General features: G+C 41.2%; 1 protein-coding gene across 10 annotated transcripts in view; it reads right to left on the bottom strand.

Annotated features, from left to right (window-relative positions):
• The window catches only part of LOC122787535 (aldehyde dehydrogenase family 3 member A2-like), a 644,066-nt gene that overhangs the window by 6,917 nt on the left and 611,964 nt on the right, over positions 1 to 25,185 (bottom strand). The window lies entirely within an intron of this gene.

The following is a 25,185-nucleotide window of genomic DNA, read 5'->3' as shown; positions in this document are numbered from 1 at the left end:
CCGAGTTACCAGCCCTGATGCACAACCTTCAATGAAGGTATGCCCATTCACGCATGTCTCCACGCAGAAGACGCTCTAACTGAGAATCGAACCAGACAGCGTCTTACTGTGAGGCGACAACGCTACCGCAGCACCACCACCGCGGGTAATTTGTTAAAATGGGTAATACTACAATTTCATTTTCACTCTTCCCTTATCGTGAGGGTAGTACAATTTTGTAAGTAAACTTAGCAAACAGTAGGTGTTCGAATGATCACAGCTCCAGTAGCCTTAGCTATAACAGTTATAGCCTGCTAAGGACATAACAACCGACTAGCTTCCGAAGCTTAAAAGGGCACCTTCCTCATAACTAAACTGTTAATCAGATTGAGCTAAGCTGAGCTGAAGAAAAAGAGTGGTTTGAGCCAATGCCTTCAGAGGATTCATGCCAACTGACAGCAGGAGTATAGAGCCTTGAAAAGGTCAGTGCTAGGAAACAAGAAAAAGTCTTCACTCTGGCAAGAAAAATATACAAAAAGTGTGTGTGGGGGGGGGTGCGCGGAGGGAGCAAGTGGCTATTCCAGTAGTGATCATTCGAACATCTACTCTTACGGTAAGTTTACTTACATAACTGTTCAATGTTCATCAAATATTTTTAAACACCTTTATTAAATTATCACTTAAGACATTGGCAAACGTATATTAACAGAAAAATAAAACAAACTGTATTAACTTTTTCTCATTTACCTACATTATAAATAACATTATCTTTTCTTTCTTTATAACTATCATTAGTCCAGAATTACATAAATTGCTCAATTCCTGCCTTCCCTTAAACTTCACTCCTCCTGAACATTATTCTGCATGTATTCTCCCCACAATGTATGTAATTTGTTTCTTCCCTGTTCTAAGGATCCCACATCCAGTTCTTTTTTTCTCTTATATTCAATACTTCAAATACAGTTGGTTTTGAATCTGATTTCCATTTTCTAGTTTTTTTTTTTTTTTTTTTTTGCAACCAGCAGAAATAACTTAATAAGACTTTACCAAGTCTAGGCAATTCAGATCATGAGTCCCAGCTCAAAAGAGTCATTGCCTTAGTTGCAGCGATTTGCTCACCAATATTTCTGACAGTACTCTGTGGTGAATTTTCAAAATCTGCTAACTTACTACATTCCCAAAGCATATTTTCCCAGTTACCTCTTTCTTCCCCAACTTTTCATATCTACCTGAAGAAAAAAATTCTACAAAGTCGGGGTGTAAAATACAAATGCAAACACTTTCAAACAAAAATCCTAAACCTTCTGGACTTTGTTGCATACTTGGGAGACCTACATATGTCCAACTATTGTTCCTTTGTAAATTGCTTTTCTAGTCTTGCTTTCCAATATTTTCTAAACTCCTCTTATGATTCTTATAGTTAACATGCAATATTATAGCAATAACCCATGCCTGGGTGTGGGTAATGCTGGATTTACCCACGGTTGGTGTGGTTTGGTCACGAGGGCGAAGCCCGAGTGGCCAAACAAAGACAACCATGGGTAAATCCAGCATTACCCACACCCAGAAGTGGTTATTATTATTAATGACATTATTTAAGAAAAAAAAGATTACTTTTCTTAAATAATGGCATTGTATAATGCCTCCTTGCTGCCCTTCCACAGCTGTCCAGTATTCTGCGGCAGTTCTGATGTACTGTGCATGTGTATGCCTACGCAGTACATCAGAGCTGTGGGCAAAAGCAACGGAGAAAGCAAGATCTCTGTTGTTTTTTACAAACTGTTTCGCTATGTTACATGGGTTTAACATAGCGAGACAGCTTTAAAAAAGCAGTGGAGAATCTCCGTTGCTTTTTTAAAGCTGTCTCGCTATGTTAAACCCATTTAACATAGCGAGACAGTTTTGAAAAAAGCTATGGAGAAAGCAAGATCTCCGTTGCTTTTTACAAACAGTCTTGCTATGTTAAAAGAGTTTAACATAGCAAGACAGCTTTAAAAAAAGCAACTGAGAATCTCCGTTGCTTTTTTAAAGCTGTCTCGCTATGTTAAACTCGTTTAACATAGCGAGACAGTGTGAAGCAACGGAGATCTTGCGTTCTCCATTGCTGTAAAAAAAGAATTATAGTAATGGAAAAAGTCCGGGCAACCGGACCTTTTTCCATTGCTATAACTCGATTTACAATGTGCACGCTGACCAATCAGCATGCACATTTTTGAATATTAATGGGGAGGGGTTGTTGTATAATTTATATGACTTACTAATTATCAATTTGTTAACAGCAGCTTCTGTTCTAGATTCAACTAAAGACAATACCAGAGCAAGTATTTTACTTTGGGTTTCCCTATCCTTTTCTCTTTGCCTATACTGTGATATCAATCTCTGGTAGGGAAAGCAACCTCTAGCCTGCAATCCAAATGCCTTCTTGGCCTACTTCCACCCTGTTACCTTTTCCTCTGTAGTTATTTGCACCCAGTGCCTTGGTTCCTTTCAATTCTACCCCTTTCTTGCATATTTTCTTTACCCCTACTTGCTGTTATCCCTAGTGGCAAAATATTTTTTTCCCATTCTTGTGTTGGCTTAGATCTTAGAATACTTTCTTCTACTTACTGAATATAATATTCCATATGGTTGTTATTATTATACTCCTTAAGGATCTGCATCCAAAACCCCACTCTCTATTTTTTAACTTCCTCCCTGATTCATCATCATCTATTTCCATTTTGAATTATATTTTATTATTATAATTAAAATTATAAATATAATTATACATATATACTTTTGTTACATATGAGCCTTAACTGTGTAACTCTAAAATATCCGTTCAAACCAGGTTATCCTAAACCATCTTGTTCTACTAGAAGGCTCAACTTATACCACTTAACTCTTGTCTTCTTCCCCTCCCAGATACATTACTTCAATTCATTATTAATTACTATTGACTTCTTCTTCTCTGGTTGATAAAAACATGTCTGAGCCATATAAAAAAGAGAGAGACTAAAAACATTTTCACTGGTTGGATCTTACCATCTAAATACATAAATAAGAGCTTCCAGTTTCTCAGCGTTTGCATTATCTTTTGTTTAGTCTCTTCCCAAATATTCTTAACTGCCACAGCAGAAGCTTTTTTAAACCATAGTTCTAAATACTTCATCTTATCATGTCCCTATAAGTATGGTTACTGCTGAACCAATTCATGTGTGGGTACACAATTTACAACTATAACCTTTGTTCATCTTTATATCCCGAAAAGAACTGACACTGTCTGAAAATGTTCCACAACACCTAGAAGTCCTTTTCTGAATTTATCAGGTATAAAATATTATCATCAGCAAATAAAGCCAACTTTTCCTGATTACCATACTAATTATATTCTTGAATTATGTTTTGAGTTCCTTATTTTCTTTGCAAATGGCTGTAAATATAATGCAAACATCAAAGGGGAAAGAGGACACGCCTGCCTAGTTTCTCTGTTCAAATGTAACTTACGATAGAGGAGCCTTCCCTCTTTAATTCTTGCCTCTTATCCTTCAAATATCATACTAATTAACCTTATTATTGTATCCTGGAAAGCAAATGCGTCCATTGCCTAGTCATAAAATCCCAGCTTACTCTGTCGAATGCTTTCTCTACATCAAGACCCACCAACAACAGAGGTACTTTCTTACATTCTGGATGATTATCAAATGTTTGCTTACCCTTCACAAAACCACATTGACCCATATCTATCAATTTTGGCAACAACTTTGCCATTCCTTTAGCTAGTATAGACAAGAAAACTTTATAATCATGCTTTAAAATTGAAATGGATCTATATGAAGCTGGGTCTGATGGGTCTTTACTGTCTTTGGGTAATACAGCCACCACAAGCTTTCTTCCAAGATATTGGTGCTTCCTCTAATTTTAAAATACTGTTAAACAAAATCTTTCAGATCTTTATCACTTTCTTTCCTCCTAACTCCCAAACGTCCACAGGAATGTCAACTGTTCCTGGAGGCTCTTGGGCAGATTGATTATACATCACTATTTTTATCTCATCTGCTATTTTAACTATTAATTGTCGAGTCTCATCTACCTCTAACCTTGGCATATTTAAGTTTTCCATAAATATTTCCTTTTGTGCTCTTTCTTGATTACCACATTTATCTGCTTTATACAAATTTTCATAAAAATTCTAGAAATATCTCTTAATACCTCTGAAGGATCTCTGGTTATTTTCTCTAGTTATAAGCTCCCCAAGTTTGGCAACAACCCTTTCTAGTTTATGATCCTAAGTCACTGTGCTAAATTTTTTTGTACTCTGGAGTTATCAGAAATAGTTGCTTAACAGTAATCTTTCTATACTCATGCATATTACTCAAATACTCCCTCATTTTCTCTTTAGCACTCTGCAGTTGCACTCATTTGCAATACTTTAAACTTTATCAGACCCTCTAAATAATTCCTATTACTTCTTGACCATACCTTTTTCATTTATTTCTACCATATTTTACACTTTATTATTCATTTTATCTCACTAGCTATCACTTCTGAAGAAATGTCTATTTTCTCTAATAGCTGATGAATAATTTCCATTACTCATTTCTTAAATTCCTCTCTTTTCAAAACGTAGATGAGAAAGCACCAGTGTTTCATTTTTACTTCATTACACTGCAATTTTACCATAGTTTTTATCACTACATGATCTAAAGCAGTTATTGGATATGTATCAAAGCTTTCAACTAAATGCACATGTTCCTGTGACATATAATTTCTAGCCAGTCTAGCCCAGTTACTCTACCTTGGGGAATAATATGTAAATTCTGAGTTCTTAATGCTGAATTCATGTATTCCATACAGTTTCATAAATTTCTTCAAAAATCTACCCTATTTTTCTAAATTTTCCTTTCTAGGTTCCCCTGATACAGCTTCACTATTGCAAATCAAGTTCCAGTCTCCACTTATAAGTAATATTTCCTGCTGAAAGCTCATTATTTCTCCCAAAATTTCCTTAAGGTTCATAACAGCGTTTTGGTGGAATATAAATTTATGCCAAGGTAATCTGCCTCCCTTGCAAATAGCCCCTTACTACCACACATTTACCATTATATTCCTTTGAGCCCATCTAGCAATCAGTATTATTACTCCCCTTTTTCTTTGCCCCTGCTATTCTGCTAAATATCCATCATGAAATCCTTTCTTTGTCAAATTCACATGCTCATTTCTTTACAAACGTGTCTCCAGCAGCATTACTATTTGCACTTAGCGTTTCTTAAGTTAATTCAATAGTTCCTTTTTCTCTATACCTGTAAGGTCATTTATGTTCTAAGATATTATGGACAGTGTAGCCATTATGATAAAAAGCTACTGGCCCCACCAAATAAGCATTACATTTTTTTTCTTAATGTGTATTTCCAGCTTTTGTCTTATGAATCACACAATAATATTTGGCAGGCTGATTTTTTATACAGTTGTTCCTTCTCATCTCCAGCTGAAGCTATGTTACATTTTTCAAGACTTTTTGTTTTAATGAAAACCCTCAAACAAAAACCTAAATTCATTTTCAGAACACCCCATCCCATATTTACTTAGAACAAACACACAAAACTATGTACATCTTCAAAAAATGAAGTTTAGCCCTCCAGATAGAACTGCCCCAAAATGTCAGCTGCAACCACATTCTTTACCTATAATGTTCATCAAATTGAACAGTGCTGCAGTAGCCTTACCTATATGGGTAAACTATCTTAGCTTATACTGACTGGGGGAAAGATGGATGAAGGTCCAGGAGCCCCTGGAGTATGGTCCTAGCAAACCATGGCCTAGACCTGGAGAAGGTATCTAGTTTGTAGTGCTTTGAAAAGTACGTACATTAGACAAGTTGCTGCTTCGAGAAGATTCTGGACTCCAACCCTTTCCAAAAACCCCTAGATGAAGAAAAGACCCTAGTAGAATGAGTAATGACCCTGCTTGGAACTGCCTTGCTATGAGGGGTATAACAAAAAGTAATAGTATGAGACAACCACCTGGAAATAGTCTACATTGGCACAGGTTGTTCTTTCTTTTTACCTTCACAACAAATGAACTGAACAGATTTCCTAAAAGATTTAGGTCTGTCAAGGTAAATTCTGCTTTGTCTGCGGACTTCCAAAGTATAGAGTATCCTTTCTATCTTATGTTGATGTTCTGTAAAGAAGACAGAGAGGTAGATCTTAGCTCGAAGTAAACTTAGATACCACTTTAGACATAAGTGAAGGATTAGTTCTTAAACCCTATCTTTTGTAGAAAATGAGATAAGGTTGACCTACCATAACAGCTTGTAACTCAGATACGTTTCTTGCAGAAGTCAGAGCAATCAGCATCATGGTTTCCAAGTTAAGAACCTCAAGTCAGCCTGAAGAACTGGTTCAAATGGAACAACAGTTAATGTTTCTAAGACAAAATTAAGATCCCAAGGAGGAGTCACCGGTTTGCTAAGAGGCTTGGTATTCAACACCTCTTTCAGAAACATTTCCACCTGACACTGTACTGAAAGAGAGGGCTCCATAGGCAGTAATGCTGACATGATTTATAAATGTACCCTTACCAAGGAGTAAGACAAGCAACACAAATAATGTAGAACCAGATAAACATTAGCCTTAAAAGGGACCTTATTTTTGTTTTGGCACCGACTACAACAACTTTTCCATTTATTAATATATGATTTTCTAGTAGCAGGTTTTGTTACTTCCTATAACACCTGCTGGATGTCCTGTGAAAATAGGTGCTGAAATGTATTAAGGCTATACCATCCAGGCAGCTACTTGCAGTTGTTTGGAGCTGGGCTGTATCAAACATCCCCTGTCTTGTGTGAGTAGGTCTAGACTGCCTGGAGGCTTGTGGTAATTGGCCAATTCCTACAGAAGGGAGAACCTCTGCTGCCTAGGTAAGAAGGGAGTCACCACAATGATCTTTGGAGAGTCGTATATATTATTGGAAAGGATGGAAAAGCATAACATTCCTGTCCAAGGAAAAGAAAAAAAAATCATGTTTTCCAGGCCTTCTTGCATTGAGTCCTGGAGCAGAATTTTGCCAACTGACTGTTGTGACTGGAGCAAAAAAAAATCTATCTGATGAGTTCTCCACAGCTGAAGCGATTCCTGGAAGATCCCCTGATTCAGTTTGCATTCTTGAGGGTCTGCCCTGGTCCTGTGTTGCTCGTCTGCCACAAAACTTTGCTCTGATAATATGTAAGACACCTGTAGAGTGAGGTTGTGCTGAAAAGCTATATGCTGGGTTTAAGATTAGGTTTCACTTAAATGTTTGTTCATGGGCTTAGAAATGCAGCCATATTAAAGCAGATGTATTTCATTCTACATTTTACATGCAGATTCAGTAGAAAGGAATGTTTCAGCAACCTTCAGTCAAGGATACTGATAAGAATAATATGTGTTAAAATAATGTTTGTACATTAAGTACAAACATGTGTTTGTGAACCAAGGTTAAAGAGGCATGTAAAACTTATAGGAAAGTTACAAGGTTCTCATATTATTAGGAGATGTACTTCAGACACAGAAGTTAGTTAGTTTGGACTGATAAGCAGAAAGTAATTGCAGTGCAGTGCATAGAAATTTGGTACATAAATTTGAGAGTGAGTGTGGAAGTCAGATCAACTATCCGGCATTCCAGAATGGTGGTGCAGCAGTAGCATTGTCGCCTCACAGCAAGAGGTTCTTCCGTTCGATTCTTGGCTGGAGCACCTTCTGTGTGGAGTATGCATGTCCTCCCCACAGTCGAATGGCGTTCGAAAGGCATGCGTGAATGGGCGTGCCTTCGTTGAATGTTGGGCGTCGGGCTGGCGCCTCGGCACCATAAAAATCTACTGCCAATTATTAGCAGACTGGAGTTCCACTGTGGCGACCCCTAACCGGGAAAAGCCAAAAGAAAAACAAAAAAATTCAGGAGGAAAGGAATAATTCTGAGTATAATGAGTGCAGAATCTATGGACATTATAATTCAGTCTATTTCAGTTTATCAGCACTGTAATTGAAGGCAGTAAGATTTGACATTCTGAGTACAAAATTTCCAGATAATGTAATGAGTGCAGCAGCTACTGACATTATAATTCAGTCTGTTTCAGTTTATCAGCACTGTTAATGGAGACAGTATCTTCACTGTACATAAAACATTCTTAACTGAATGCAGACTTATTCTGAAAGGTACAAGAATATTTGGCATACAAAGGAGAGACTGGTACCTGTTCAACACAGTTCTGGGTAATTAACATATAAAGACATTTTTTCCAGCCTCAATCCAGTTTATTTGTTATTTCCAGTTCATTTCAGCATTTAACAGCCCATTCAATTCTTATACCAGGCTACCATGGCTAGTCCGCACAGTACCACATCACTGTGGTGTTGGCTGTAAACACTTGTAACAGTCCTGGGACCCACAGATAACTAACTGTGCTGAAAGAGTTATAACTGCAAAGACCTCGTTTAAATGTATACATCTTGATCTGTCTTTTCTGCTCCAAAGACCCTGCACTTTTATCCACATAGACACTGCTCCCCTAGCAAAGTCTGAGGCTACTGTTGTTACAGACTGTGCTGGATTTGGAAGGGAAAATGGCAGGCATAGATTCAGATAAAACTGTTCTCTCCACCAAAGACTCTCCCTTCTCATAAGCCACAAAACTGGAATCTGGAATGTCAGAGGATGCTGATGTTGGAGCCATACAGACTTCAGGTACCACTGAACTTTTCTCACATAGAGTCTTGCCAGAGGAATCATGAGAATCAGAGATGCCATGAAACCTAGAATCCTGAAAAATTCCCTTACTGAGACAGTTGTCTGAATTGAAAAATACTCAAGTATAGATCTAGTACTGATCTACTTTTGCCTCTGAAGAAAAGCTCTTAGAACTGAGGTGTCTAGGAGACACCTCAGAAAAACAATCATGAGGAGTTAAACTTTTGAATGTTCTTCTAGAACTCCAGTTTGTGCAGGAGATCTGTTGTCCAAGTGAAATATTCCTGACACTTTGAAAAAAGACTGCAAAGATAAGTATAGCACCTAAATAAGGAAAATGTGAACACCTTGCAGTCTGCAGTATGCTACCACTGCAGGTAAACATTATGTAAGCACCCTTGCATCAATGGATAATCTAGAGGTTAATGCACAGAACTGAGAGTGTGACACACAAAACCTTAAGAAACATCTCAAACCTACAGCTATAAGAATGTGACGATAAGCATATTTTAAATCTAAGGTTATAAGAAAACTTAAATGGGGAATGAAAAGTAACAGGTTGTGAAAAGATAATATTTTGAACTTGGGCACTATCGCAAACTGGCTTAGAAAGGAAGGGTCCAGAACTTGGTCTTCATGAGGCTTCTTTCTTTGGCACTAGAAGCTGTCTTGAATAAAACTCTTCTCCCACCTGAAGAAGAAGGACTGCTTCTACAACCCAAGAGTTAGCAGATGCAGAAAGACAGGTAGGTAAAAGAGAAGTCTGACCTGGCAGATGATGGGAATCTCTTGAAAGACAGGAAGTTCCGTTTTTTGGGAAGGATTAAAAGCCTGCCAGGGTAGGAAGGGCAGATTAAGAAGATAGTTCATAGGTGTGTACTAGGCTAATGGCCCTGGAACCTATACAAGCCTAGCCCAAAAAATCTTCCCTAACACCGTGCCACCCGATGTTAGTTTACAGTGCCTCTATCCAGTAGGGCATCTGGAGTGACCCCTGAGGTGAAATTTCTGTTACCCATCCACTTGTCGAGATTTCTCTTGAACAGGGCCACCGAGGTGCTCTGCTTGACAAGAATGGGAAGCTTATTCCAGAGTATGGGCAGTCTTTGGGATGAACCTGTCCCTCCAGCATATTCTGTTGATTGTGGTAGTGAGGCTGTGGTCTCTGAATCGTGTGGCATGGGGCGATTGGGATTTCTTTAGGTGCAGCATTTCAAATAGGGCTGGGTCAGACATGGCTTTGTAAGTCAAGCAGAGATCACCTCTGAGTAGAGACGATAAGAAACTGAGATCAGCTGAGGTTGCTTGAGTCTGTCCATGTAGGACATGTGTTTAAGGCCTAGGATCCATTTTGCGAGGTACTTTTGTGGCCTTTCCAGCTGTTGTAGGTGTCTGGTCAGGTACATGCCAAATGGGACATTATATTCGATGATTGGTCTAATGAGGGATGGATGATGACCTCTTTCTTTCTGGATGCAAACCCTTTAGTTATAAGATGTGCCACGTAGAAGGCCTTTCTGACCACCATGGTAACATGGTGGTCGAAGGTGAGGTGGCTGGTGACCTGGCTGCCCAGATCTCTTATGGCCCCTTAAGTGTTTAGTGGGCTCCCATTGACGTGGTAATTCATGGGAGCTGGGTTTTTTCCAATGGGAATGATAACACATTTTTTGGCGTTAAGCTTAAGGCCATGGTTCTGACACCAGTCATTGGTCTCAGAGAGGCCCTTTTGTAGGATGCCTGCATCACTTGGGGAGTTGAAAATGACTCCTAACTTGCAGTCATCAGCAAAATTGGTCAGCCAGAGTCCCTCTGTGTTGGCCTGGACTTCTGAGAAGTAGATGGCAAACAGGAGAGGGCCCAGGACCAAGACTTGTGGGACTCCACTAGTGACTGGTCAACAGTGTAACTTGGAGTCTGCAGCTTTCACCCTGTAGGTTCTGTCTGTTAGCCAGTTTGCAACCCACCTTGTGATGTAAGGATTGATGCCTAGTTTGGTGAGTTTATCAATGATACCTGAGTGGGGAATGGTATCAAAGGCCTTGGCCAGGTCGAGGTAGGCTGTATGCACTGCCTTACCCTCATCAACAGCCTTGGTGACTGCCTCAAAGAAGTCAACCAGGTTCAGCAGGAAGGATCTCCCCTTGACAAAGCCAAACTGTGTGGGGTAAGAGTTTCGAGACTGCCTATATCTTTGTTGAGCAGGTCCATGATGATGCGCTCCATAGCTTTGCATACCAGACTCGCCAGGCTAATGTGGCAGTAGTTCCCAGGGTCTGTAGTTGCTCTCCCTTTGTGGAGAGGGATGACTGCAGCAGTGTGCCATTCATTAGGGACAAAGCCTGAGGTAAGGCTGTGACTGAACAAGGCACATAGGTGTGGTGCCAGTTTGTTCTGTAGTTCATGTAGGATGCAGACAGGGATGCTATCAGGTCCCATGGACACTGTATTCTTGGCTTTGGACAATACAGCTTTTACCTGTGCCACAGAAATGATGCGTACCAGGCTTTCTTCTGGTATTGAGATAGGGCCTTTGGGGGGGGTAATGTTGCACTGAATCTGTTGGCCAGTATGTTGGCTATATCTATTGGCTTGGTATAGGAGGTACCGCTGTACAATAACTTGGAGCAAATCTGGGTATTGCCTTGAAGGTTCTTGATATAGCTATAGAAGGTTTTGTGGTTGATTTTGGTGTCAGCCGCAATTCTGCCTTCATAGCTGGCTTCAGAGAATTTGATAAGGGATCTCAAATTTTAGTTGAGTCTGGTAAAGGAGTTTTTCCAGTCTTGTGATTTCATTTTTTTTCTGCAACAGTTTCTTCCTTCTGTTGTAGAGTTTATTGATGGCTGGGGACCACCAGATTGGCTTTCTTTTTTTGCAGGAGAGGATTTTGGTTCTATTTGGTATATACATATGTTTTTAATACACTTTCAACTTTCTTTATTTATTTTATGGTTGATTTATACTTCTAACTTATAGTTACTGTGGCTTACTTTTGCTTTGATTTATTTTATTCTAGTACATTCTGTATTATGTTTTACTTTCCATTTTTATTAAGGGATGTGAAGTGTTGTTAAACATATATTGTTAATCACAATTTTATTATCCTGAGTTTTAACACATTCCTTTTTATTGAGTGTAGAATATGTATTCTTAAATGATACATATACACACTTTTAGGCTTTATTTAAAGTCTCTTAGGTTGGTAGCTTTTTGCACAAAGTAATGTCTTAAGATGTTAAGTATTGTTATGTGTCAATGTCAGGACATATTTATTCCTTGCTTGAGGGCCCCTATTGCAAATAGTTTATTCTGTTGACATGCACACGTGTTTTTTACGCACTTGTACATGATTTTCCTTTACACATGTTAGTATGCGAGGTCCACTAATGTAATCTCGTATACACATGCATGCACACTATTTTTGGCTTAGTTAGCTTTTGTGTTTTTAAAAAAACCTTGCCAAGTGACTGCCTTTGCTGCTGTTAACAACTATTTACTTAAAAAGGAGTTGATTTCTCCTACAGAATATTTCTAAGCGTAAAAGTTTTTACATTGTCGTATAATTTTATAAGAGTCCTTGTCAACGGATATGTATTTTTTAACTACGTTTTTTTGTTAGTATTTCAATAGAGAGATTATGGGTCATTTTTATTTATTTTATATATATAAAGCTCTATTGTGTAGAAACAGTATTAGGAAGTGATGTAATTATGCAATTATGCAATTACACAATCAGTAACACCTTTATAAAAATGTGTATGTTGTTGGTGCTTCTAAAATCCTCTGAAGAAGCTACATTGTGGATCTTGCTATTTGTCAGTTCTATTTGGTATGGCGAGATCCATGCATTTGTGTACGTGTTCGTACAATGCACTGGTGTATGATTCGTCAGTCATGCAGCTATTTTCCATTGGTATGGTTGCCGAGAAGTTAGCCACCTCTGCTTTTAGGAGCCCAAAGTCAGCTTTGGAGAAGTTTTTCAGGGTGGTCACCTTAGTGGGGGGTGTGGGTGAGATGGAGATTTCCATGGTGATCAGTTTGTGGTCGTGTTTTAACCAGGGAGGAGTTAACTATAGGTATGGAGCAATGGTCTCCCATGTTGGTGATAACCAGGTCGAGGATGCTGCTTCCTCTAGTGGGGGTCAGAATAAGCTGGTCCAGGACATTGGAACTGATAAGTTCCAGGAAGCATTGGGCCTGTACATTGATACTAGAATAGTTTTCCCAGTAGATGGAAGGGTAGTTGAAGTCACCCAGTACGAGAGTATTGGGCTGGACTTTTATAGATTCCAGGGTGCTTAGGAAGTTGGAGTGACAGTCAAGGGACATGGTTGGGGTTCTGTAGCAGGCTATGACTTGTATCGCCATCTTACCTAGTGTTAATTGTACCTGAAGTATCTCAGATGCATTATGCTGGGCTACCAGTCTGGAGGTGCGTGTATTCTTTATGAATATGGAGATAGCACCACCTTTGGAGCTTCTGGCCATATTCTAGGGCCGAAAGTTATGGAATGAGTTGTAGTCCAGGAGTGCAGGGGTGCTTTCTGTCTCTTTACACCAGGTCTCTATTACAGCACAGATGTCGACATTTTCCATTTTGAGGAGAGCTTGGAATGAGTGCATCTTGAGATTTAGACTTCTAGCATTGAGAAGCATGACACTCAGATTGCATTTGCTTGTAGCAGTTACAGTGGAATTTTGGTCTTTGGAACACTGCCTAAAAAGGCACCATAGGGGTGGCAAGAGCCTTAGCCAGTAGCCAGAATCCCAGGGGTGACAAATGCAGGCCATTTCTGGCAAAGCATTGAGGTGTGACGATCATGTCATTGCAGGCAGACAGACACTGGATCCCCTTAGAATGACACCAGAAACTTAGCCAATTGTTAAAGTCAATAATTTTCTGCTCATACTGTGGTATCATTCCGGGTGACAGTAGAATACTGCTCAGGGCTAGGGTCATACCTGCCTGAGCCACATAATCCGAGAGTTCCATCACATCTCTTTTCATGTAGTCCAGGCAGGTGCGTCTCAGGTCATTCATACCCACATGGACAATGACTGAGTCATATTTGTACTTGTTGTGGAGTGACCTGAGTGCATGTGTTATGTGGTGGATCCTGGCACCTGATAGACAACTGACTGTCACCTTCTCCTTGCTCAACCTTGTGAGTGGGACATCTGTGTGCCTCACAACTGAGTCTCCTATGATTAGTACATTGGGCAAAGTGTTTTGCATTAAGGGCTTAGGTTGAAGGGCACACTCTGGTAGTGAGCTATGTGTGCTGAAGTTGGTGTTGTGTTATGGTAGTCGACTGCACTTCAGACTCGGAGGTCTCTGTTGTTTGGGTAAATTTTTATTGAGAGCCTCTGCAAAGGTGTGTTTCTATGAGTTGTGATGGTTGGCGTTTTGGAGGGCTGTGTGTTCCATATAGTGAGTTGCAAGTGTTGACCTTCTTTTGACCAACTAGTCCAGTCTTGGCTGGGGGGTGCACTACTTCCAATTTAGTGATATAAGTGCATCTCTCACATATTTGAGTGTTGGGAGATAAGAGGAGAGGGTTGCCTGTGTACATGAGACAGTTGCTACACTGTCTCAGAATGCCCAAGTGCATCAGGCTTGCAGGAGAAAGCACAGGAAATTGCCCTGCAGTCATACCCGGGGTGGTGGTCATAACTAATAAGTACTGGTGCTGTTACTGCATAGGAACAGCTAGTGCTGATAGCACCTAAGTGTGCTACAATAAATGCTACAAAAGCCTGTTAAAGTGCTAGTCAATTAAGCTAACTGAAGTGCAAAGAAGTAAAGAACAAGCACATTCTAAGGGAAAAATTGAAGAGCAGACTTTCTGGCACGGGTAATAGTTTACCTCAGCTGAGCGCCACTGTGCGGTGCGTAAACCCATTCAAACATGGGCTTTTAAACCAGAAAGTTGAAACAGAAGGAAAAACTGTCCAAATGGCCAATAAACTGCAATTTCTGGGCCAGAAAGACTATGTCAGCCGTCCGTCCCAGTCGAAATACTCCAGAGTATAAGGCTGTCGTCGGTCAGGGCGTAGACTGACGTGAAAATCGCAGGTAAGGGGTATCGCATGACTGACGCCATATCCATCCTCTTTTTTTCTGCCCCCCCAGATGTCAGATCCTAAAAGACAAGTCCCCAAAAACCCTGCGCAAAAACATGTACAATATATACAACAATATATACAATATAAAAGCATAAAACCCCTACCAAACCACCCCTAAAAAATACAGGGGGGGGAGGAGGGTGGGACTGCAGCAAATGGAATCCTCGAACATCTACATTTATGGCTAGCAGTGAACTCCCTGTTCTAGGCCTAAAAAACCTTGAGCCCTGCCCTACCCAGCTAAATTTCTTTGCCTACACAGGCAAAAACCACATTTAAAGAATGCTTACCCACTTGGATACAGCATCACAACCACCAAATGAACACTTACCAGCAACTCAATCACTTCCAGCCAAATCATCCAAAGCTTACACAATTGATTTCTTCATAATTCTGATATTTTAGCATATGGGATGTGAACAATAAACTGACATATTGGAGTGAGTGGAAGATTCATGCCTAAGCTTTCCCACCTATCAAGCCCTTGCTATACACTCCCTGGGAACTTTATTTTTTAACCCAGGAACACCCTACACCCCAAGGCCCCTTTTAAAATAGTTTCTGGGCTTAGGCCCTTGTTTTAAACAAATATTCCTGACCAAATGTTCCTAAAATACTATTCCCAGGCTTAACAGGATTTATAGGCAAAGAGGCAGGAGTTCAGAAGCCTCCAAGAGTCACCACTTGCATTCAGCAAAACAGGTTCCAATGGCTAAAACACATGACAGGAAGCTAAGCTGGAACTCCTGGGGGGTAAACCTAAAGTCCCTAAGCCTTTTCCTGGAGTCAAATAAAGTGTTCCTTCACTTAGAATGCAAACTCTCTAGAAAAGTAGAAATCCTCAGGTGGGCAATAGGGGTGGAATCATCAGGTAGTGTCATCATATCCAGGATACAGAGGGAAATCTCCCACAGACTCTTCTGAAGCCTCAGAACACTGTGCCCAACTATCACACTCGGTTCCACCTAGGCTCTTATCGCTCTGAGGGCATAGAACCTCTAATCATATAGTAATCAAATCTTCTAGTATAGATGGCATATGTTTCTTAGGGAACGCCTTCGAAATGCTGACAGAAGCCCCCACTATGAAGAAGAAGTAGGCCTACCTCCTCAAAGCCCTTTTACCAACAGAAGGAGAGGAAGACACTACCAGGAAGAGAGAGGAAGAACAGTCACACCTGAAGCCCCTCCTCCAGCTGGCCCTCCTCCTGAGAGCAGCCTGAAGTACCTAGTGAGGATCCTGGCCTGGGACTCTATGGAAACTTTCTTCTCCCCCCTCCGAGCCCACTGAGCCTCACCGCTCGCCAGGTCAGGACTTTCACCACTCAGCCTAGGCTTCTGTTTTATTTTATCCTTAGCGGGAGAGAGGGGTCGGAGCATCCGGCGGCATTTTACTCAACAGCAGCTTCCCAAAAACTAAACTGGCTTAAAACACTCCTACCTATGAGTCGTTGTAAACCCTAGCACCTAGCACAAGCGGCAACCAACAGCGTGAGTGCTCAGCCCACAACAAATATACACAAGGTATGATAATCCCTATCCTATGAGGTCTGTTTTTCCCAAGAAATACAGTTATTCACTTTTTTCCTGACAAAAATACTGATGCTGAAAAAAAAAAAACCAAATCCCAGGTACCATATGCCAGCCGCTCTGTTTCGTCTGGAACCGTTTTTTGAAATATTTCAAAACCGCCCAACTGCACCTCGCAAAACTGCTTCTGACCATGCGGCAAAAAGGCTGAGGATAGATGCGCATGGTCAGCGCGGTCAGTACGGTGGCGTGCGGCGTCAGTCTATCGCGCCGACGCCACCGTCAGCCTTATACTCTATCTCTGACTACTGGGACGCGGACTATACCCAATAGTCAGGACTGCAGCAATGGAAGACGAAGAACATCCACTCCTCTTGTGGTAGATAGTCTACTTAGTGCTTACCACTCCCATTGATAAGCTAGAAGGCTTCCCTCCGACACAGAAAAGTCTGGAGGACTCAGAAACTTACAAAACAGTCCCGGATACAGCAAATCTGTATCTGGACTAGACTAGTTACAGGAAAGGTGGGAAACAAGCTTAGAACTTTTTTTTTTTGCAGAAAAGCAGCTAAAACAGTAATAAAAACACTTTAAATGCAGTGCAAGCTAGCACACTTGAGTGTGTAGCAATATTAAAACAAATACAGTTTAAATAAATGCAGTTAAATAAAAAAAAAAACACAACAATTGCAGAAAGGAGTAAATTCAGAAAAAATCAAAATGGAGGCACTTAAGAGACTCACTTTCTCCTTCCTGTTGCTCTTGTAGTCTGCAGGATGCCAAATCTGGATCCGCGAAGCTTAAATAAGCGTAAACCCGTGCAAACACGGGCTTTTAAACAAGAAAGTTGAAAGGGATGGAAAAACTGCCCAACAGCCAATAAACTACAATTTCTGGGCCAGAAACCACTCCTCTTGTGGTAGATGGGTACCTAGTGCTTACCACTCTCAATCAGACTTGTTACACTGTCCTTTATTCGGTGGGGGGGATCCTTTTTCTTGGAACCTTTCTGCCATTGCTTTTTAAAAGTCTGCTTACCAGCAGCTTGATGTGCCTGCTTATTTTGTGTGTGTGTGTGTGTGTGTGTGTGTGTGTGTTTTTTTTTTGCTGTAGAGGAAGCATTAGGTTCTTGAACAAACTTGGAAAAGAAAGGCTGAAAATCTGTGATATTTCCTAAATTAACTTGCCTCTCTCATCATACTTCTTAATGACCTCTGGAGGCTGCAGCAGATGGTCCAAACACTGATTCTCTGAGAGAGAATCCAAAATTCCAGCTTTAACACCCACGGGAATGCTGAATATGCAACTATGCAAACCCCCTCATAGCAGTTCCACTAGCAGCAGCCGTGGAAGTGGCATCAACTACATCATAAGTACATTTCAAAGGGTGGGTAGTCACTTGACCCACAGAAGCAATACGATTAAACAAAGATGTTTTTTCCACTAGATAAGGGAAAATGTCATAATGTTCTTTATGATTTCAAAGGAGGCAAGCATAACTTTAACATGTGTGCTTGTCAACTAAAAATTCTAAAAATAAGTGCTGCAGAAGTATACACTTTTCCCCTAAAATCTATCAGAAAGCTTCCCATCCTTGTCAGCAGTAGAGGGCCAGGCCTTAACCAGATCTTCAGCAACAGCTGAGTTTACCAGAGATATCACTGCTGTGTCCAATCTGGGGTTAGAATATAAAAATGTATAAGACTGGTGAACTTTATTCAATCTCTCTGCTTTTTTGGGGAAACAGACTGGCTGTAATAAAAACATCCTCCAGTGATGAAAAACCGGAGGAACTGGGGTAGATTCAGGAAAATCCAATTGCATTAAATCATATTTTTTAAGAAACAGTGGAATTTCATTTTTATCAGTGGATAAAACTATTAATTCTGGAAACTGTTTTAGAAAAAAAAACAGAATCCATCAAAGGGGCTACCAGAAGATGAACATTCCTTAGAATCAGAATCAGAAACATGATGAGTAGAAAACAAAGTTGTCACTTCACAATCATCTTGTGGTTCAAATTTTCAACATCCTCAGTAAACAAAAAATCCCTTTTTCTGGACTTGAGGGTCAGTAGCCTAAAATCAAATCATGAGCTAAGCCCAACAAATCACTCCTGTCCAAACTAACTGAGACAGGGCTAGATACATATTTAACTTGTTGCACCATTTGACAGGAATTTCTGAAGAAGCAGATTTGTTTTTGACAGACCAAACCTCCCTGAGGACAGACATTCCAGTTTGGCTAGGCAATGAGATATTTCTTGTTTCTTCTTCCAAGACCAACAAGAGTGCTTCTTCCCTGTATGCTAAGGGCACTCCAAAAGCTGTAGAGGACATGTCTAACCCCCGTCCATGGTGGCTAAGGTGCCTACACCAGAGGTAGCCAAGGAAAAGGATGAATGGTCTGAGGAACCAAAAATGGCCACAGCAGTCTCCCAGCTATGTCTGGCACACTTTGATAGCTTGCTGAAGTAGCAAAGTCTGTTTGCTAATTATTTTTCTTTTTGTGGTTGGAAGTAGGAAGAACAGAAGAACCAGTAAGTTGTTCCATGGTAAAGCTGAAAAAGATGCCTGGTTCCCAGAGCAGGCTGGCAGCAGTAGTTGGTAAAATAAGTAAGTATTAAAAAAACAACACTTTTTCCACAAAAAAAAAAACACAATGAAAAGCACTTTAAATAAATACACCAGAACCAAAAGTTAAAACAACAACTTTTATTAAGAAAAAATAATTTTAACAACTTTTTCCCACAAAAGTGAAAGTAATGCTCCTGAATAAAAGTTACTCAAAGTCACATAGCAGTCTACAAAAAGACTTTTACCATAAAAAATTTGAATTATAGGTTCATAGGTACATACTAGGCTATCTGCCCTAGGGCATTTATAAGCCTAGCCAGAGTGTATTTGGCTTCCGCCTCCCCTATTTGATTAGCCTACTGTGACTCTGTAAAGTAGGTCACAGAAGGTACCCTTTTAAGATTAGTTTACTGTGCCTCTGTCTAGATGGGACACAGAAGAGATCCCAGGGGTGAATTTGCGATTTCCATCCACGAGCCCAGATTTCGCTTGAAGAGGGTCAGCGAGGGGCTGTGCCTAACATGAATTGGGATTCTATTCCAGAGTGAGGGGAGCCTCTGGGAAATGAATCTGTCCCTCCAGCATGTCCTATTTATTTTTGTGCTGTGGTTTAAGTCCCTGGAGCGTGTAGCTCTAAGGGACTTGGAATTTTTGAGGTGGAGCATGTCCATTAATTCTGGGTTTGACATGGCTTTGTACGTCAGGTATAGATTGCCTCTGAGTGGGCGGTAAGCAACTGAGTAGAGCTGGAGTTTCTTTAGTCGAGCTGCATAGGACATCTGTTTGTAGCCCATGATCTTCTTGGTGAGGTACTTCTGGGGTCTCTCCAGTTGCTGCAGGTGTCGGGTAAGGTACATCCCAAAAGGGGCATTGTATTCAATTATGGGCCTGATGAGTGACGAGTAGAGGGGCACAATGACCTCTCTTGATCTAGATGCGAACCCTTTCGTGATAAGGTGGGCTATATAGAAGGTCTTTCTAAACACATTGGCAACATGATTATCAAAGGAGAGATTACTATCTACGTTGGTCCCCAAATCTCTAATTACTTCTTCCATACTTAATGGATTACCACCTATGTGGTAATTTGTGGGCACCTTGTTTTTCCCAAAGGGGATGACTATGCACTTTTTAGCATTTAGCTTGAGGCCGTGGCTCTGGCACCAAGCATCCGTCTCTGTGAAACCCTTTTGGAGGATGCTTGTGTCAGCTGGAGATTCGATTATGGCCCCCAGTTTGCAGTCATCTGTGAACTTTGTCAGCCATAATCCCCCTGTGTAGCCTGAACCTCAGAGAAGTATATACCGAACAAGAGAGGTCCCAGAACTGAGCCCTGTGGGACGCCACTTGTAACTGGTTTGGATTTGGACATGGCACCTGCGATTCTGACCATGTGGGTTCTATCTCTGAGCCAGTTTGCAACCCATCTTGTGATATAGGGGTTGATAATTAAGCTGGTAAGCTTATTTATGATGCCCGAGTGGGGTATTGTGTCGAAGGCTTTTGCGAGGTCCAGGTAGGCTGTGTGGACTACCTTGGCCTCATCTATGGCTTTGGTAACTGTTTCAAAGAAATCAACTAGGTTTAAGAGGCAAGATCTGCCCTTAACAAAGCCAAATTGGGTAGAGTCCAGTGTCTGGAGGCTCCCAATGTCTTTGTTTATGAGTTCCATGATAATACGCTTCATAGCTTTACAGACCAGACTAGTCAGGCTTATGGGGCGATAGTTCCCGGGGTCCGTTGTGGCACCACCTTTGTGGAGTGGGACCACTGTAGCTGTATGCCATTCTTTGGGTACATATCCTGTAGTAAGGCTAAGTTTGACCAGTGACTTAATGTGAGGGTTCAGTTCTTCTTGGAATTCGTGTAAGACACAGCCTGGGACACCGTCCAGTCCCACAGATGCTGTGTTTTTTGCTTTATAGAGGGCAGCTTTCACCTGTGCATCTGTGATGTCAGGGAGGTTACATTCAGTTGGGATAGGCATTTGCTCCTTGGGGGGGGGGGGGAGTTTGCGCTGAATCTGTCTGCCAGGATGTTGGCTACGTCTGTAGGTTCAGTATATTTTGTACTGTTATGCAACAATTCAGAGCATATCTGGGAGTTTCCACCCATATTCCTGATATAACTAAAGAAGGCCTTGTGATTATCTTTAGTGTCTAGGGCAATTTTTCTTTCGAAACTGGTCTTTGATGATTTTATGAGGGATCGAAGTTTCTTGCTAATACTGATCAGAGATGCCTTCCCTTTATGGGATTTTGCTCTGTCATGTAGTAGCTTCCTCCTTCTGTTGTATACCTTATTTATGGCCGGGGTCCACCAGACCAGTCTCCTGTTTTTGGAGGAGTGAGTCTTGGTTTTATTTGGGATAGCACGATCCATGCATTCCTGCAGGTGCTCATAGAATGCACTTGTAAAGGATTCTGCGGATTGGGCTGTATTATCCTCTGGCCCGGGGGCTTTGAAGGATTCCACCTCAGTCTTGAGAAGTGCAAAGTTGGCTTTTGAGAAATTCTTTACAGTGATTTCCTTGGCTGGGGGTGGGGACGAGATATGGATGTCCAGGGAAATATGTTTATGGTCTGATCTTACCAATGAGGGGTTTACCTCTGGTGTGGAACATAGAGTCCCCATGTTGGTGATGACCAGGTCCAATATGTTGTTCCCTCTTGTGGGAGTGGTGACCAGTTGTTCCATCGTGTTAGAGTTTATAAATTCAAGGAAGCGTTGGGCGAGGGTGTTTGGGCTTGAGTAGTTTTCCCAGTCAATGTCTGGGTAGTTGAAGTCACCCAATAACATAGTGTTTCCAGAGACTTTCATATTCTCCCGTGTTCTCAGGAATGCCAAGTGGGGTTCCTGTAATAGGGAGGGTGTTCTGTAGCAGGCTACAAACTGAAAGGCAGTTTTGCCTGCTGTTAGTTGCACATGGATGGTTTCCGATGCTTCGTGCAGTGCCACTAACCTGGAGGTGTAGGTATCTTTGATGAATATAGATACTCCCCCTCCTCTTGTGCTTCGGTCCGAGTTTTGGGGCCGAAACGCATGGTATGAGTTATAATCTGGTAGTGCTGGGGTGCTCTCAGGAGCCTTGAACCAGGTTTCTGTTACTGCACAGACATCGATTTTCTCCATACTGAGGACAGCCTCGAGTGCGTGCATCTTAAGGTTTAGACTTCTGGCATTGAGTAGCATTACCTTTAGTTTTTTTATCCTTGGGTTGTCTATGGAGGTGGGTTTGTCCTTTGAGCCTTGCCTAAAAAAGGCACTATGGGGGTGGCAAGAGCCTTGGCCAGTGTACGAAAGCCTAAGGATGACAGGTGCAAGCCGTCCCTAGCGAAGCAACGTGGCTTGTCGAGCATGTCATCCTAGGCTGACAGACACTGGATCCCCTTTGAATGACACCAGTACTTTAGCCAATTGTTGAAACTGATCATTTTGTCTTTATATTGTGGCATCATTCTTGGTGAGGGCAAGATGCTACTCAAGGACAGGGTCATACCAGCCTGGGCTACATGGTCAGAGAGCTCCTCTATGTCTCTTTTCATGTAGTCCAGGGAGGTACGTCTCAGATCATTCACACCAGCATGGACAATGACGGAGTCATACTTGTACTTGCTTTGGAGTGACCTGAGTGCTTGCGTTATGTGGCGGATCCTGGCACCCGACAGGCAGCTTACAGTGACCTTCTCCTTGTTCAGTCTGGTGAGCGGGACGTCAATGTGCCAGACAATAGAGTCTCCTATAACAAGTGTATTTGGTGTGTTGTTTGGCCTTAAGGGCTGTGACTGTGAGGCACACTGATTTTGTGAGATATGTGATTTGTGGGTATTGTTGAGGGGTGGCTGTTGCTTAGATATCTGCTTAGGAGGTCTTTGCTGTTTAGGCAGATTTTTATTTAGAGTCTCCGAGTATGTTTCTGTGTGTTTATGTGTTGGGTATGCAGATGCAGTAGGTCTGTGTGAGACTGGATTTGTGTTGTGGGTGGTTACCTTTTCCTCCTGACTGACTGTACCAGTCTTGGGTTGAGGGAGCCCTGCCTCCAGTTTGGCTGTGTAACTGCATCTTTCACATGTATTAGAGTTTGTTGGAAGGAGGAGAGGGTTGTCTGTGTACATAAGGCAATTGTAACATTGCCTCAAAATTCCCAGATTCACCAGCTGGACTGGAGAGTAACCTTGAAACTGACCCTTGGACATACCAGATTAGTATAGGGAACTGTTTTTTTACTGATCAGATTAGGGAAGGGAACTGATTTTCAATTGATCAGGAAGGACCAATCGGGAGCCTAATACTTATGAGAAGTCAAGGAGGGTGTAGTGCTTTAGTTAGTTAGTGTTTCCTTATAAGAGCTGAGCAAGTGCAGGGCTTTAGAAAGAGAACAGAGTGATTACTTTGAGAGTTTGAACAGTTCTAAGGGAAAAAGTGAAGAGCAGACTTTGGGGAGCCTGGAATAGTTTAAACCTGTTTAGGCGGCGCAGGCCGAAGCTGCTCAGTGCGCAAAACTGCGCAAAAAGAGAGTTGTAAGGTTTTAAGAGAGAGATCAAGGAGTTTAGAATTGACCCAAAATGGCCAATAAAACTACAACTTCTAGGCAGTAACCACTCCTCCAGGGACAGGCAGGCTGTTCAGTGTTAACCACTCCCACTGGTGAACACAGAGACTTCCCTTTAGCCCAAGCAAGCACTAGCCTTCTAGAAACTTCCGAACAGTTCAGAACAGCAAATCTGTAACTGAACTTTCTTAACTTTCAGAAGTGGGAAAAAAGCAAGATTTTTTTTGTTTCTTTTTTCTTTTTGTTAAAGTTTAAAGGTAGCAGAGATACACAAGCAGCAAAAACAATCACAACAGTGCAATAAATGACCCCACACTTGAGTGCTAGGCCAAAATCAGGTAAAATTTCCCAGAAAAAGTTCAGCTTCTGTCATAAATGTAAAAAGTGGAAGTTTATTCCACTAGAGGGAACTTATTTGCCCAACAATGGAAACCCTTAGCCAACCATCACGCTTCAAAAGTTAGCAACAGGAGAGCTCTTCAGCGACAAGAAAGCTTTAAAGGGCTTTGCAGCTAAACCACTCTTTTTCTTCAGCTCAGCTTGAGCTGATTAATGATTTGGGCTCATGGAAGGTGCTCTTGAAGCTTTGGAAGCTGTCTGTCTGTCATATCCTTAGAAGGACATAACCCACACAGTCAGCAATGATCAATATGATGAACATCAATACTGTTTTCATTCTGGCAACAAACCATAAACACACATAAATTAGCTAGAGGTTTTGTCAAGCATACATCCATTACCATACTGTCCTATACTTAACACTCAAGTGTTCAGCTAGTGAATAACAAATAAATGGAAAGGGGAATCAAACCAATATTGTCTTATGGTACATAAGCAGCTTAGCGCTGTTCCTGAATCTCAAGTACTCTGGAATCTATAGGCTCCAATCATGCTACAGCACTGAGATGACTCTCACTTAAATGAGTAAAGATCCTGTAAGAGTGGGGGAAACATCTAATCTTTTTGCAGCACTTGAAGATCTGCTATAGGGCTTCAAGTAAGACACTTTACTTCTTTACCTCCTAGCTTTCAGGGCACACTCAGAGGGTAGTGCTGAGTGTTAATATTTCCTTTACTCACGTTATTAGTTGTGGAGGACCCACAGGGTTCCATTTTTCAGTCTAGTTTTATTTATTGTGTATATGCTTCTACTCACTGATTTGGTCTAGCGTACAGATCAGCATTACCACTGTTATGTTGATGACATTCAGCTGTATCTTTCCTTTCATCAGGAAAATATAGGTTTCTAATGCTCTTGTTGAGGACTGTTTGGATGACATACTTTCTTGGGATATTTATTAATGGATTCAGGCTAACCCCATCTAAAATTGCTTTTGTGACCTTCTTTTGCCACTTTACGACATTCCATGACTCCTGTCCTTAACTCCCAGGACTGTTTATGGAGGTCAAAGGCTGAACATGCACAATCTGTGAGTTATGCTTCAAGATGAGCTTTCACGTCTGGACCAGGTGCTAGTCATCACCCACTCCAGTTGTTAGCAACTAGCAAATATAACTAGAGATAAACACTTCATTTTATAAAAGGACCTACCAGTAGTTGTACAGACTTTGGGCACATCCTGTCTGGTCTACTGTGATGCTTTTTACCTGGAGTTCCAAACACTGAGCTTGATAGTTTGCAGCAAGTGCATAATTTGGCAGCAAGATCACTAAGCCTGATAGGATGGAACAAGTGGAGAACTTAGCAATAAGG

This window comes from Protopterus annectens, chromosome 13.part0 (genome assembly GCF_019279795.1).
Source record: "Protopterus annectens isolate FY-2018-M chromosome 13.part0, PAN1.0, whole genome shotgun sequence".
In the NCBI taxonomy this organism is placed as follows: domain Eukaryota; kingdom Metazoa; phylum Chordata; order Ceratodontiformes; family Protopteridae; genus Protopterus; species Protopterus annectens.
This window is presented reverse-complemented; position numbering and strand designations above follow the sequence as displayed.